The sequence below is a fragment of the Miniopterus natalensis genome, chromosome 5 (genome assembly GCF_054644295.1).
Source record: "Miniopterus natalensis isolate mMinNat1 chromosome 5, mMinNat1.hap1, whole genome shotgun sequence".
Classification (NCBI taxonomy): domain Eukaryota; kingdom Metazoa; phylum Chordata; class Mammalia; order Chiroptera; family Miniopteridae; genus Miniopterus; species Miniopterus natalensis.
The window spans coordinates 80,013,658-80,026,026 of record NC_142085.1 but is presented as its reverse complement, the minus strand read 5'-3'; the positions used below and the strand labels follow the sequence as shown (position 1 = coordinate 80,026,026).

Genomic DNA, 12,369 nt, shown 5'->3' with positions numbered 1-12,369 from the left:
GTAAAAATCCACATTCCGTAGTAAATCAATTTGGGCATTATCAAAACCCTGATATTTTCTTTGGGTGATCTCTAGGGCCACAAAAACCCAGAGCAAGGAGAAGAGCTCAAGAGCATGAATCTCTCTGACGTACGACCGGCAGAGCGAAAGCATTTGAATCAGAACAGCTCAGTCTTAGAAACACAGGTGAGATGTTTCTTCACGGGAGACTCATACCACACGTCTCAGCCTTAAGCCTTTATCAGTGAACTTCAATCGTTTCTACCTGTGTCCCAGGTGATCCGAGGCTCCCCAATTGCCAAGCTGTTAAACAAAAACAGTGTTGCCTTATATATGAGCCCCACAGCTGAAGCCTAAACTTCAACACTTACATATGGGTGAGAAATTCAGGGACCACTGGGTTTGCTGAACTAAAAGTACCAGGTTTGGAAAACAAAATAGGTTTGGAACACACCACGGGCATAATTCAGAGATTGTGTACTAGGTGCCAAAAATGTGCTTCTCTCTGCAGTGGGCTTTCCCTCCCCCGCTTGACTGATAGTGAGAGGTCCACGCAATGTGGGATTCAGGTGCCAGACGCTGGGAAAGTTGGCAAGTTCATCTTCATATGGGGGTTAGAACGACATGAGGCTCCTGGCACGCTGGCCAGCTGACCTTTCTGTTCCAGCCTAAACAGGTCACCGGGAACTAATGTTCCTGGACTGGAGAGTAGCATAAACTATTAGGGAGGTAATAGAGTTTGGGGTGTTTAGAAGGAATGGTAAAGAGTTTTGAGTTCACTGTTGAGCTTGAGATAAAATAAGACATTTCTAAAGAATTCTATTCAAAGGCTAATCTATTTAGATATAGTTGAAAATGTGAAAAAGATACATGTAAAGAGATACAAAACACCCAGGCCACATTGAAGGAGGAACAATTTCGATTTTAACCCACCTTCAGCCATTACTTACTAGGAAATTGTTAAAGTGTGATTTGCTAAAGTCTTATTTTTCCAATTGGAAAAAGGACATTTCCTGAGAGGAAATAAGGAGAACGAGAGGCAGAACGGGCATTTGAAAATCAAACAACAACAAAAAAAGTATAGAAATTTCTGTAAAACAGAAAGCAAACATCCTTCCTGCACAAAAACTGTAAAGTCATTGAAATAGGGTAACTTACGTCTGTCTCCCAGCACCCTGGCTCTCAAAGTTAGTTTGTGTTCCCTCTCTTTTATATCAGGATATAAAAGAGGTAAATTGATGCCCTGTGTTTGAGAAATTTTCAGCAAGCCTCTCAAGGCTGCCCAAAGCCTCCAAGTGCTGGAGCTAAACGTTAGAGCTGATAGAATTAGAGAAATAAGCAGGACTTAAAGAAAGGGGGAAAATAGACAAAAATCGAGTGGCAAAATAACCTTCAATGTAGCAGCCACTTCAAGGTTTCTAGTCAACACTAAAACCATCCACTTGAAGTTGCAGCTATTAATGTCAATCCAGGAGCTAACTGTAAGAAAATATGAGAATGAACACATGGAGTTCTTCCCCAAATGGAAAGTTCGCTATTTCAGACAAGCCTATAGACACTGGGTCTGTTTTGTTGGGTTTTTTTTGCTTTGATAACTGATTTAAAGAATTCTTATATATTTAAGAAGTGATGCTGGTGTCCTCAGTACAAATTCCCTAAGCCATGGTTATCTCAGGATGTGTTACTCATCAGCACTGAGACTGTAACAGCTCTTGGCTTTCTCTGAGATCGGTTTTCCTTTTGGTCCTTACTTGGGGTGATTACATAACTTATTGTCCAAACTGGGTCACTTTTGAAAGTGAAGTGAGTGATAATTATTCTGGATACACAGGGGTAAACAAGGCAAATCAGTCAAATGGTGACACGTTTCCTGAGCCACGCTCCCCTCTAACTATTTACTGATGTTATCATGGGTGAGATTTATATCCACTTATATTATATATAATAACATCTATAACACATGTAAATATGTATACATATGTATATATGAATAGATACAATAATTAGTAAAAAATTATTAATTTTAACAATTTTACATTTATCTAATTTTAACAAGAAATGAACACATCAATAATAATACTAGCTACTATTTTCGTGTTTGTTATGTACAACACTCACATAATGAGTTCATGATAATCCTGCCAAACAGACATTCATTTTGCTATTTATGAGTGAGGGGATTGTACTGGCATCCAGATGCACCTTGACCTTTGGTGTCTCTGTTACCCTTGGCAGCAATACGGGTGCAGATACAGAAATCTACAGAGGAAGCGCTCTTCTGGTGACAAAGGATAGGGCATCCTGATGTCACCAGTGTCGCTGTCAAGCTGGTTTGGGGTTTCTCCCTGGGACTGTTCCAGATGTGCCCAGCTGTCTCTCTGACTAGAAGCACTGGAGTGCAATCTATCAACAGCAAACTATGAGAAAGAAGCCATCCTGTCAGGATCCACCCTGCACACAGCCAGGGGGCCAGGCACACATTTCCAGGGAATATTTGTAACTCACACCATTCCCAAAATAAACACAAAGAACTCGAGTGTCTGCCAATCTGAAGTGAGCCATTGCCCTTGCCTGCCCTGCCGGTCCACTGGGTGCGCAAGTGAGGAGGGTGCTGCCGTCAGTAAGAGCTCCCTCTGCAGCTCCTGCCCCGCTCGGTGGGAACTAACATTTGGGGAGAAGTGCAGGGAGTTAGAAAATCATCTGGCCTTTACAGGGCCATTCTCTTCACCATAGCAACAGTCTCAGGCAACGTTGCAAGGATCTGTCACCAAACCAACAGAATATGTTACAGGTTTTCGTGTTCCCCAAAGATCTTATGTTTTCATGACCAGTGAATGGAATATCCAAACTATTAATATTGTCACTTTGTGAGAATGTGAAAACATTTTAATTCCCTGGGGTTTAGTGCCTTTTCATAACACTAGTCTCAGCGTTATTAGTGAGAAGTGGATTTCATGATTCTTTTTCTGTGGTGCATTAACTGTTATAGACCACTAGTGTATCATTAAAGCATTACCTTTTCTAACACACTAAATGGAGCCAAATAATTATAGTTAACTGTGTTTATTTACCTTCGAAAGAATACCTGTCTAACTACTTCACAGTGGATTGTGGAAATACCTACCTTGATTCTAAAATAGCAGTCTCGTTCTCATTGTGAACACACAAGGACTAGAAATTGTCGCCTGAGAGCAGCCACATGCAGGGCCTACCCGGGGGTAGGAACCCACTGTGCGCCTTCCAAAACCAAGAAATTCATGGTGGTTGGGAGGAGGGTCGGCAAGTCTCCCCACTGATACTTAGGACGGCTCCTCAGCAGAGTGGTAGAGCTGAAAGAACCCTGGACGAGGCACGTGGACACCTGGGCCTAGCGGCAGTTCTGCTGTCATATGTCAACTGCATTTCCAATGAGCCACGGAACTTGGACAAGGGTCTACGCCAACTTGGGTCTCAGTTTCCTAATTTTAAAAAATCCCACAAGTGGATCAGATTATCTTCCTGCACTTCTCTTTCCCCTCTGAAGTTTGTGCTTTGCTTCTCCAATTCCACACGTGTGGGTACTTGGCAAAGACACTCACATATGTAATCGTTCTTCATCCTGGCACAACCCCATGAGGTAGGTTCTACTGTCACCATTTTACAAAGGAAAGGCAAAAACGCAGAGAAGTTAAGTCAGGATTGGGGAGATATGCCTTCCTTTCCCTTCAATTAATGCTTTTTTGTGAAGAGATTCCTACTGAGTAACACCTTAGGCTTCTTAACTCACCTATGGGGCAGGGGAGAGGATTCATCTTACTGGTGTATTGAGGAAAAGAAACTGCGGCTGCTCGGCTCAGCCCCTTTCTCTCTCACTGGGAGCCAGGCCTCGGCAGTACTCAGAGGTTCTCGTTGGTTCTCTGGCATCTGGTAAATGTGGGTTGCAGTTACCCAGCTGTGCCCATGGGCCAAACCGGTTAATCTATCTAGTCCTGGGGTCAAGTATTGAAAAGTATATTATGGCCACATAGCTAATCCATGTCCCTATGCCAGTTTGGGTTTTTGCTTGTTGTTTCTGGTTAACTTTTAAAATCCCATACCATAAAGTACAGAAATCTTTACTGTACAAATGAGCAAATGTTTACACATGTACATACCATGTAACTGCTGCCCAGATCATAACAACAGCATTTCCCAGGCTTTCATTTGCTTAGAGCTTCCTTACTTTACCCCAGCAACGTTTTGTAATTCTTCAGTGTGCAGATCTTAGGTATTTGATTTTTTAACTTTATTTTTATTGTTGACACTATTAATCGGAGAAAAATTTGGGGGGAAGGCGCGTCTGTAATAGGTATTTGATTTTTATGGTTCTTCTACAATTAGTGTCTTCAAAATTTTTTAAATTACTTGTTGCCACTATATAGAAATACTATTAATATTTGTATTTTGGCCTTGTATCCAAATTTACTTATTAATCTATTTTTTAATATAATTTGTTTTGTTTTCTATGTACACAATCACATTACTAATAAAACATACTTTATCATCATTTGACTCCTGGGTCTACCTCTTAGTTGGATCCAAATTTGGAAAGAAAGTACACTGGCTGTCACACTGAAATCTCATGGGTCATGAATTCAAGGACAGAGGCAGTGTCCTCCAGAGCTGGCCCTGGCCCTGCCAGGCAGCACTGTGCATGCAAATAGCAGCCCTACCCAAGTACCGGAGCAGTCCCATAACAGACAAGACATTGGTTAAAACAAAGAAGTATTATGGGAAACATTGGCAAACAGAACTGTCCCTGGAGAACATATTTTTCTGATTTCTTGGCATTTGTAGCTCTCCACTGCCTTTTTTTATCTGACAGCAGCACACACACAATAAATAATTTGATATAATCTCAATTCATAACAAAATAGAAAAAGCTGTAATTATTTTATATTGTTAAAATATCAAGCAAAGAAAATGAAATTCATTTTCCTTTAAATGACCCAAGTATTAAATTAATTGAAGGAAATTGAATCAGGTCATTTTTTAAATAATGACCTCAAAGAACTAAAATGCCCTTGATTTTTCTTGGAGGCCTAGGCTCCTAAATCCTTCTTATACTTTTTCAGGGAGAAGTCTAGCCTTGTCCGTGCTTGAGTCTAGGGCCTGTGATTGTTCAGTTTCCTCTGACTCTGTTTTTTTTTCCTTTCCCTAAAACATTTCCTCTGCTCTCATCATCAAAAAATATGACCTCTCCACTCTTTGGATTTTTCATTTATCTACATGTAAATTAACTCTTATGTAGAATGGAAGAGAAGAGAGAACAGATCGTTTAACCGAGCATGTCATTATCACTGCTCTTAGTTGAATTCCTATTGCCTAAACCCACCTGGTTTTAACACTTGTGAACAATACAGACACTTTTTCTAAATACATCATCACAATCTATTGTTAAGAGAGAAATCCCCCAGTTACATAACCACCAGCAGCACGCTCCCTGCAAATTGATGACAATTATGTTAAGCTCTCAATCCCCTGAAAATACAATTGCAGTTTAGCTAATTCACATTTCAAAAAATTATGGTGTATGTGAAGAACAAGTGAGGACAATCGCTGGTATGTTTAAGGGGTGCTGAGGATCAGTGCGGAACACTCAGTTGAACTGTGGGGCTCTTTGTTTGTCTACAGAGAGAAAACAAGGGCAGCTTGACGTGTGCTTCGCCTTTCCTATCGATCTGGCACTACGCAGTGTAATGGAGTTATAAACCACTCCCGCTGGAGTAACTAATCTTTGCAGGGCGGCAGTAAGCATTTGGCAGGCCATCATAGAGATGGAGTGTTACAGAGCGCTGGCTGCTCCAGCCAGTGTGGGGAGTGAGTGTTGTTCAAATCCGTCAGGAACCAGCTCCCTCTCTGCACCCTGCTGGGTCAGAATCCTTGCCAAGCCTCCCCCTTAGCCTCTTCCAAACCCTACGGAGGCGTATCGGTGCTAATAGCACCACTTCGACTTATTAATGGGTAATCGGGAACATGCTTTCTGTTACATATGTAAGGGATTTTCATGATTTAATGCAATTATGGTTCATTTTGAGCTCTTTTCAGCGCTTTGTTTCTTTTTACTATCTCTTGTTTCATGCTGCTGTATTTAGACTTAACTAATAGGTCAGAGTGGATTTTGCAGAAATACGAAAGCTATTTGCGAAAACTCTATCAGCGATTTTCAACCTTTTTCATCTCACGGCACACATAAACTAATTACTAAAATTCTACAGCACATCAAAAAATACATTGTATTTTTGCCGATCTGACAAAAAAAAAATAAGTATAATTTTGATTCATTCACAGCAGATGGCCACTGTTGTGTTGGCCGTTGTCATTTTTCAATTTGACAGTTTAAGAGAAAAGGGGTCAGTACCATTGACTCAATAGTCGGGTATTGCATGTTTTAAAAATTCTTGTGGCACACTGGTTGAAAATGGCTGCTACTTATCTCGTACCTATTTAATTAGCATCTAATACAGCATTTTCTAGTAACCAATATAGAGCCTTGTTTATTAAAAAGTTATATGCATTAGCATTGTTAATCTACTTTTATGTTGACTTCTGATCAATACAATATGATATCTATAATTTGACAAAATGCTGTGCATAAAAGAGTCTACTTTGGGACATATTAAAGAATTTCATATCCTTCAGCCCTTTTCCTGAAATTTATATGCCAAGTGAATAAATTGGAGTCTGGAATAGAAGCCTGGGAAACTCTGATGTTTAAATGCAGGCCATAAGGTTTACAACCATGCCTGCATCACCTAAGAGTGAGACGTACTGTGAATTTCCATTTAGAATTTGTTTCTCTGGTACACTATCAGTTGATGTTTTTCATTGACATTTTATGTGGATTTAACAGCCCATGTAGACCACAACAATATCTGTCCCAGTGTTGCAAATGTTGGGATTTCTTGAATGACATATTGCTTTTTATATGGTGTCTTCCAATAGCATCCCTTGAGAGAATAAACCTTGGAATTCTTAAGGGTCTAATAACTCATGGCTAGTGAGACATTAGTCAATATCTGTCACAGAAATTAAAAGAGTAGCTCTTAAGATTAATGTTTTCAAGAGTATAGAGACCAAGAGCTCTTAGCAGGATCTGCTGATAAAACAAATACAGGGTGCAGACTTTATCCAGATCTGCACGGCTATGTCAGCCACTCTCCTCCTGTTTTGAAGGGCAGATTTACAGAGAAAAGAATGCCAAATATTGGTTCTATGAGAAGGACCAACTTGAGAGCTCAGAAGGCTAATCCAAATCTATTAAAATTATATTTAGGAATGAAATATAAGCATTACACTATAGCTGGTCAAGTTGTTTCTCAGAATTGTTTCTGAGTTAACAATTCTGAAATATCTGTACATATAAGGGGTCCCAAAAACTGTGTACATACTTTGAATAATTATTCATTCCAATGAGTTAAATCTGAAAATAAAGAAACATCAATTTAGCTATCAGCTTTTAGTAGTGTCTATGTTTTTTCGGACACCCTGTAAATACCAAGGTTGAACAAATAAATGAATGGAAGGCAGAAAACAGAAGCCAAGCTTATCACAGTTGGAGTGGGAGGTTGCAGATAAGGAAAAGCTAGAATAAGCCCTGTGGTACTAATAGTGAGGTGAAGGCATCAGTACAAATTTAAGTTTAGCTTAATATATGTAGTGAATTTATACAGAAATACTTATACATATATGTTTACACGTGGACTGGTATGCATACATTTCCCAGCTCCACCTACTGAAGCAATGAGCACATCCAGTGCTCAGATCTTGGCTTCTAGTGCCATTCTCTAATAAAAGGGATTAGGACCCTTTGGGATAAATAACCAATTACAGGGTTAGGGTAGAAAATATAAAAGATAAGCCTGGAGCTTCCTGTGGTACCAGAAAGTAAGAAAGTACTTAAAAAACAAAATAATAGGGATGTGTCAAGGGAACACTAGAGACAACCGAAAGCTCCCAGTGAGCAAAGCTGAAACAATTTGAGCTACAAAATAAATACAGAAAGAGATGATAACCGAAATATAAAATATAAACACAAGTCCATACTAATATAAAGAGATCATTAAATAAAAATAATAAATGGTGGAAAGGAGACAAATCTGTACAGAAAAATTACAATTTATGTAGATACTCTTCCCTTAAGAAGATGAAGCATAATTCCCCATCCTTTGTGAAATACACTTAGTGACTCCCTTTCCAAGGGTACAGCTTAAAAGGTGGGCTATAGAAAGACCTAGGAAATGCTACCTTAGCCAGGTTATCAATGTTAACCAACCTCATCAGCGTTAAATTGATAGTGTGTACTCTTTATGTGTTGTTGAGAAAGACACTTCACTTCTGTGGTCTTCTTCCCCCAAACCCCTATAATCCCAGTCTGACTATGAGAAATACATCAGCCAAATTCAAACTTAGGGACATTTTACAAAATACCTGACCTAAAAACTGTCAAGGTCATCAAAAACAAAGGAAGTTCTAGAATTTTCATAGCTTAAGAGCCAAAGGAGACATAAAAAATAAATATAATTTGTACTATCTTGAATGGTATCCTGGAACAGAACAAAGAAAATTGATGAAATATGAAAAAAAATGAAGTTTAGTTAATAATAATGTACCGATGTTGGCTCATTCATTGTGGTAAACAAAGCAGTTAACAATAGGGGAAGCTGGATGCTGAGTATATGAGAACTCTCGGATATAGATTTGCGGCTTTTCTTTAAAACTATTTTAAAATACAAATTTTACTTTTTAAAAAGGTACAAGAATTTTCCTTGTTCAGTATCACACAGCTGGACAGTGGTGGTGACGAGCCCAGCGCCCAGCTGTGTGACTCCGGAGCTCCCGCTGTCAGGCATGCATTGCTCCGTCTCTTGCTCAGTTACAGTCCAGGAGTGACATGACACTCAGCGGGCTCGTGGGAAGACGTGGTGCTTGCGACCACATTAATGAATATCTGTAGGCACACAATGAAATTTGCCCCGATTGCAGATTATGTATCATCTTTAGAGAGAACTCACACGCATTTGATAACGTGATGAGGTCACCATGGTTTGTTGCAGTGGATGGTGTTGATAGAGAGGCAGAATTTTTTGCATGCTTCTTTCATATTAACGCTCCATTTATTAGTACATATAAAAGGTTAAAATCAACATACAAAAATCATTTGGAAAGAAACACGCTACTAAAAAAATCAATATTCTATATTCTATGACCCTCAGACTTACCTCACCACAAGGAACGATGAACTGATTTCCCAAGGTTTTATCTGAGGCCCCAGAATGCTCCAGGGTCAATTGGGGGGTTTTTTTAGACACAAGTGCTGCCCATTCATTTAAAAAGCTGGAAGTGCTCCTTCTGTTCTATGTGGAAATACCCACTGACGGTTAATTTACAGATCTAATTAAACAAGTGACCCTGGAAACAGGCCTACGGCTTTGGTTGGAAAAAGCAGTTTGGAGGCCACACAGTAAGAAAAAACTCTGAGGAGGCTCGAAGGTACCACAAGGTACTCTCTCCAGCGTCAGCCCTGCTCTGAGCCTGTAGTTGAGCTAGACGGCTAACCTGACTGCTGGGGTCAGGTCTTTGCAAACTAACCTTGCTCGAGATTATAAAAAATGGCCTTGAGGAACATATGGAATTTAGCATCTCTGGGCCAATATTTCTGTTGACTGTAGGACTTTTTAGTGCCTTATGGGAACTTTGCTTTCTAGGATGCCAGGTGTTATACCCTTTTTGGATGATGCCTCAGTCATGGGATTCAGTTCAACAGAAATAACTGGGCAACATATCAAGATTCCCCCCCGCCAATGATATCTAGTTATTCTTAATTGAGGATATAAGAGACAAACACAAATGGGGTCAAGGTTATTCTTCATCTACACTTATTCTATGCTCATTTTTTTTACCCAAAGTGGACTTTTTCTAGTGTAACAAAGACAATTATCTTCACTTAGGACCAGGAATTTGGATGAAATAGGTGTGCCCCCCACCCCTTAGTGTATTTATTTGATTCTCAAAAACATATAAACAGGTACCCAACTCTAGAGAGAAGGAGGAACACAGAGACCTTGACACACACTGCCCACTAAGGTTCAAAAGTGGGGGAGCAGAAATGATGGACAGGGTTCATCATAACCAAGGCTACATTAAAGGAACAAACAGTGGATACCTGTAGCTCATCATAAAGGTAGAACTCTAGGTTGGCGTATTAGACTTAGATGAATGCCTATGTTGTTGGAGGGCTGTCCTGGTTCCAGCTGTAAAATTAAGTGATAGTAGAGCTCTTTTATACTGTGTGTGTGTGTGTGTGTGTGTGTGTGTGCGCGCGCGCGCTCACTTCCACAGGCTTTGGGATAAATAGTTCTATGTGTGTGTGCATATAAAAAACTGTACTATTTTGAGCCCTGATGTTTTGCAAAATTCTTCAAATGAACTTGACATAGAAGAAGAAGCTTCCTTCTAATTAACACAGGGCATGCTGAGCTGTCATAACACTCTGATGAGGTTAGAGATGTGGCATTGGTCCCCCTGCACTGATTTCTTACACAGCTAGGACAAGAAGGCAGCCAGGGAGATGAATTCACCATTAACTAGAAAGCCAATGTAGAGATTAATGTGCTGAGAACTGAGCCCTGGAACCAGGTATGTATATTCACCCTGTATGTGCCCAGAATATTTGGAAAGGAAAGACCATGGGATAGATTGATCAGCATGACATTGCCACAGTGATTGAAAATGACAACTTTGTCTAGAGGTGAGATCAATAGGAAAGCCATTAAAAGCATCTCCTCTAAAAACCCTGGGCATTGAATTTTAGTTGTGCCCCCAATAGCTCAAAGAACTATAAAGTAAAGGCAGCAAACACTTCCTCTTTCTTCAACAACTGCTGAATCAGAATCACCAGGTATTTCTACAACTGGCCACACAGACTGGGCCAGCATAAAATTACCTCAGTGGATTTTTTTTTAAGTTATAATAGTCCAGAGAGAAAAGACTCTTTTGTGTACCAAAGGATATTATGGTTTATTGTTATGTTTCTATCATCCCTGGCTTCCTTGAATGTGATGTAGAGACACATTTTTGAAGTCCAGAGTAGCCTGGGATGTAAAGAGCAAGGATAAGCGAGGGCCAGTTTGCTGCCAGAAATCCACCCCAACACATCCCCTATTCCTAATTGCAAAGCCACCATAATATCATCAGGACAGACCCCCCTGCAGTGAAAGTACACCTTGCTTCCATGTTTTCATGCAGCAGTCGAGCTCTGTCTTCTATATTATCTCAGCTGTTTTCAGAGTGAAGGACTGACAACTCCGGAATGAGATAATTATCTGAGTCTGGGTTATTATTAACGGTGATTGGAATACATTTAAGAACACTCAAGAGCAAACCTAATATGATGACGATAAGCTATTACTTGAGATTATTGAATGAAGACTGATATGAAATAAATGTCTATTTAATATATTAGTCAAATTAGGAGCTCTTGATGTCTGTAGAAATAAAACAAGCTGTGCGTAAATGTAAAAAATAAAGGGAAGTTCAGGCAATCATCTCAGCCTGAAGCGGTAAGTAAGAATGTTCTTCAAATCGCTTTTAAAAGATAGAACCAAAGTTATGTTTTATTTTGAGCTGAATAATGTTGGGAGAAATTGTTCAACATTCATAGCCATTCAGTTCTCTGATGGGATGCAGAGAGATGAAGATGCCAGGCCCTGGAATAATGGGAATTTATATAATAATAATAGTAGGAATTAATAGCTTTTAGAATAAAATTAAATGAGAATGGCAACTCATTCATTTAGATTATTCCACAGACTAAGAATTTAATACTGTAGTGACTGCATTCTTGTTTTGAAAGTCATTCACTTGGCCATCCATGGGGCACTTCCCATATGTTGAACTCTGTGCTGTTTATCATACTAGAAAGAGCCAAATTGTGTGGTTTCAACCCTCAGTACAAGAGGTTGGACATGAGACTGCTGTTAAGCAAGTGTAAGGCACAGAGTAAAGAAAGGAGAAGGGAGAGGGAGGGCTTTCTGTGTAGCAGAAAGATTGAACAAGGTACAAAAGGGAGAGGAAACACTAAGTACAGAGAGATAGGAGGGATCTTCTATTAATAATCACATTGCTGACCAGTCACAAGTACCCACGTGTTTCCATGTCCGATCATTGCTGACGGGTCATGAGAAAATTCACGTCTACATTAATTTAGGTAATTTTAAACACCTTGTTGACCAAAGTAGCCAGCCTCATGGGCAAGCTCTGGCTTGAAATAGCTGGTCAGCTAAGTGTTTAACTTGGATAATAATAATATCTATTATTTATTAAATTTTAAATAGCCAGTCAGAGGATTTT

General features: G+C 39.6%; 1 protein-coding gene across 3 annotated transcripts in view; it reads right to left on the bottom strand.

The window, feature by feature from the left end:
- GRM1 (glutamate metabotropic receptor 1) overlaps positions 1-12,369 on the bottom strand; it is a 258,781-nt gene that overhangs the window by 51,458 nt on the left and 194,954 nt on the right. The window lies entirely within an intron of this gene.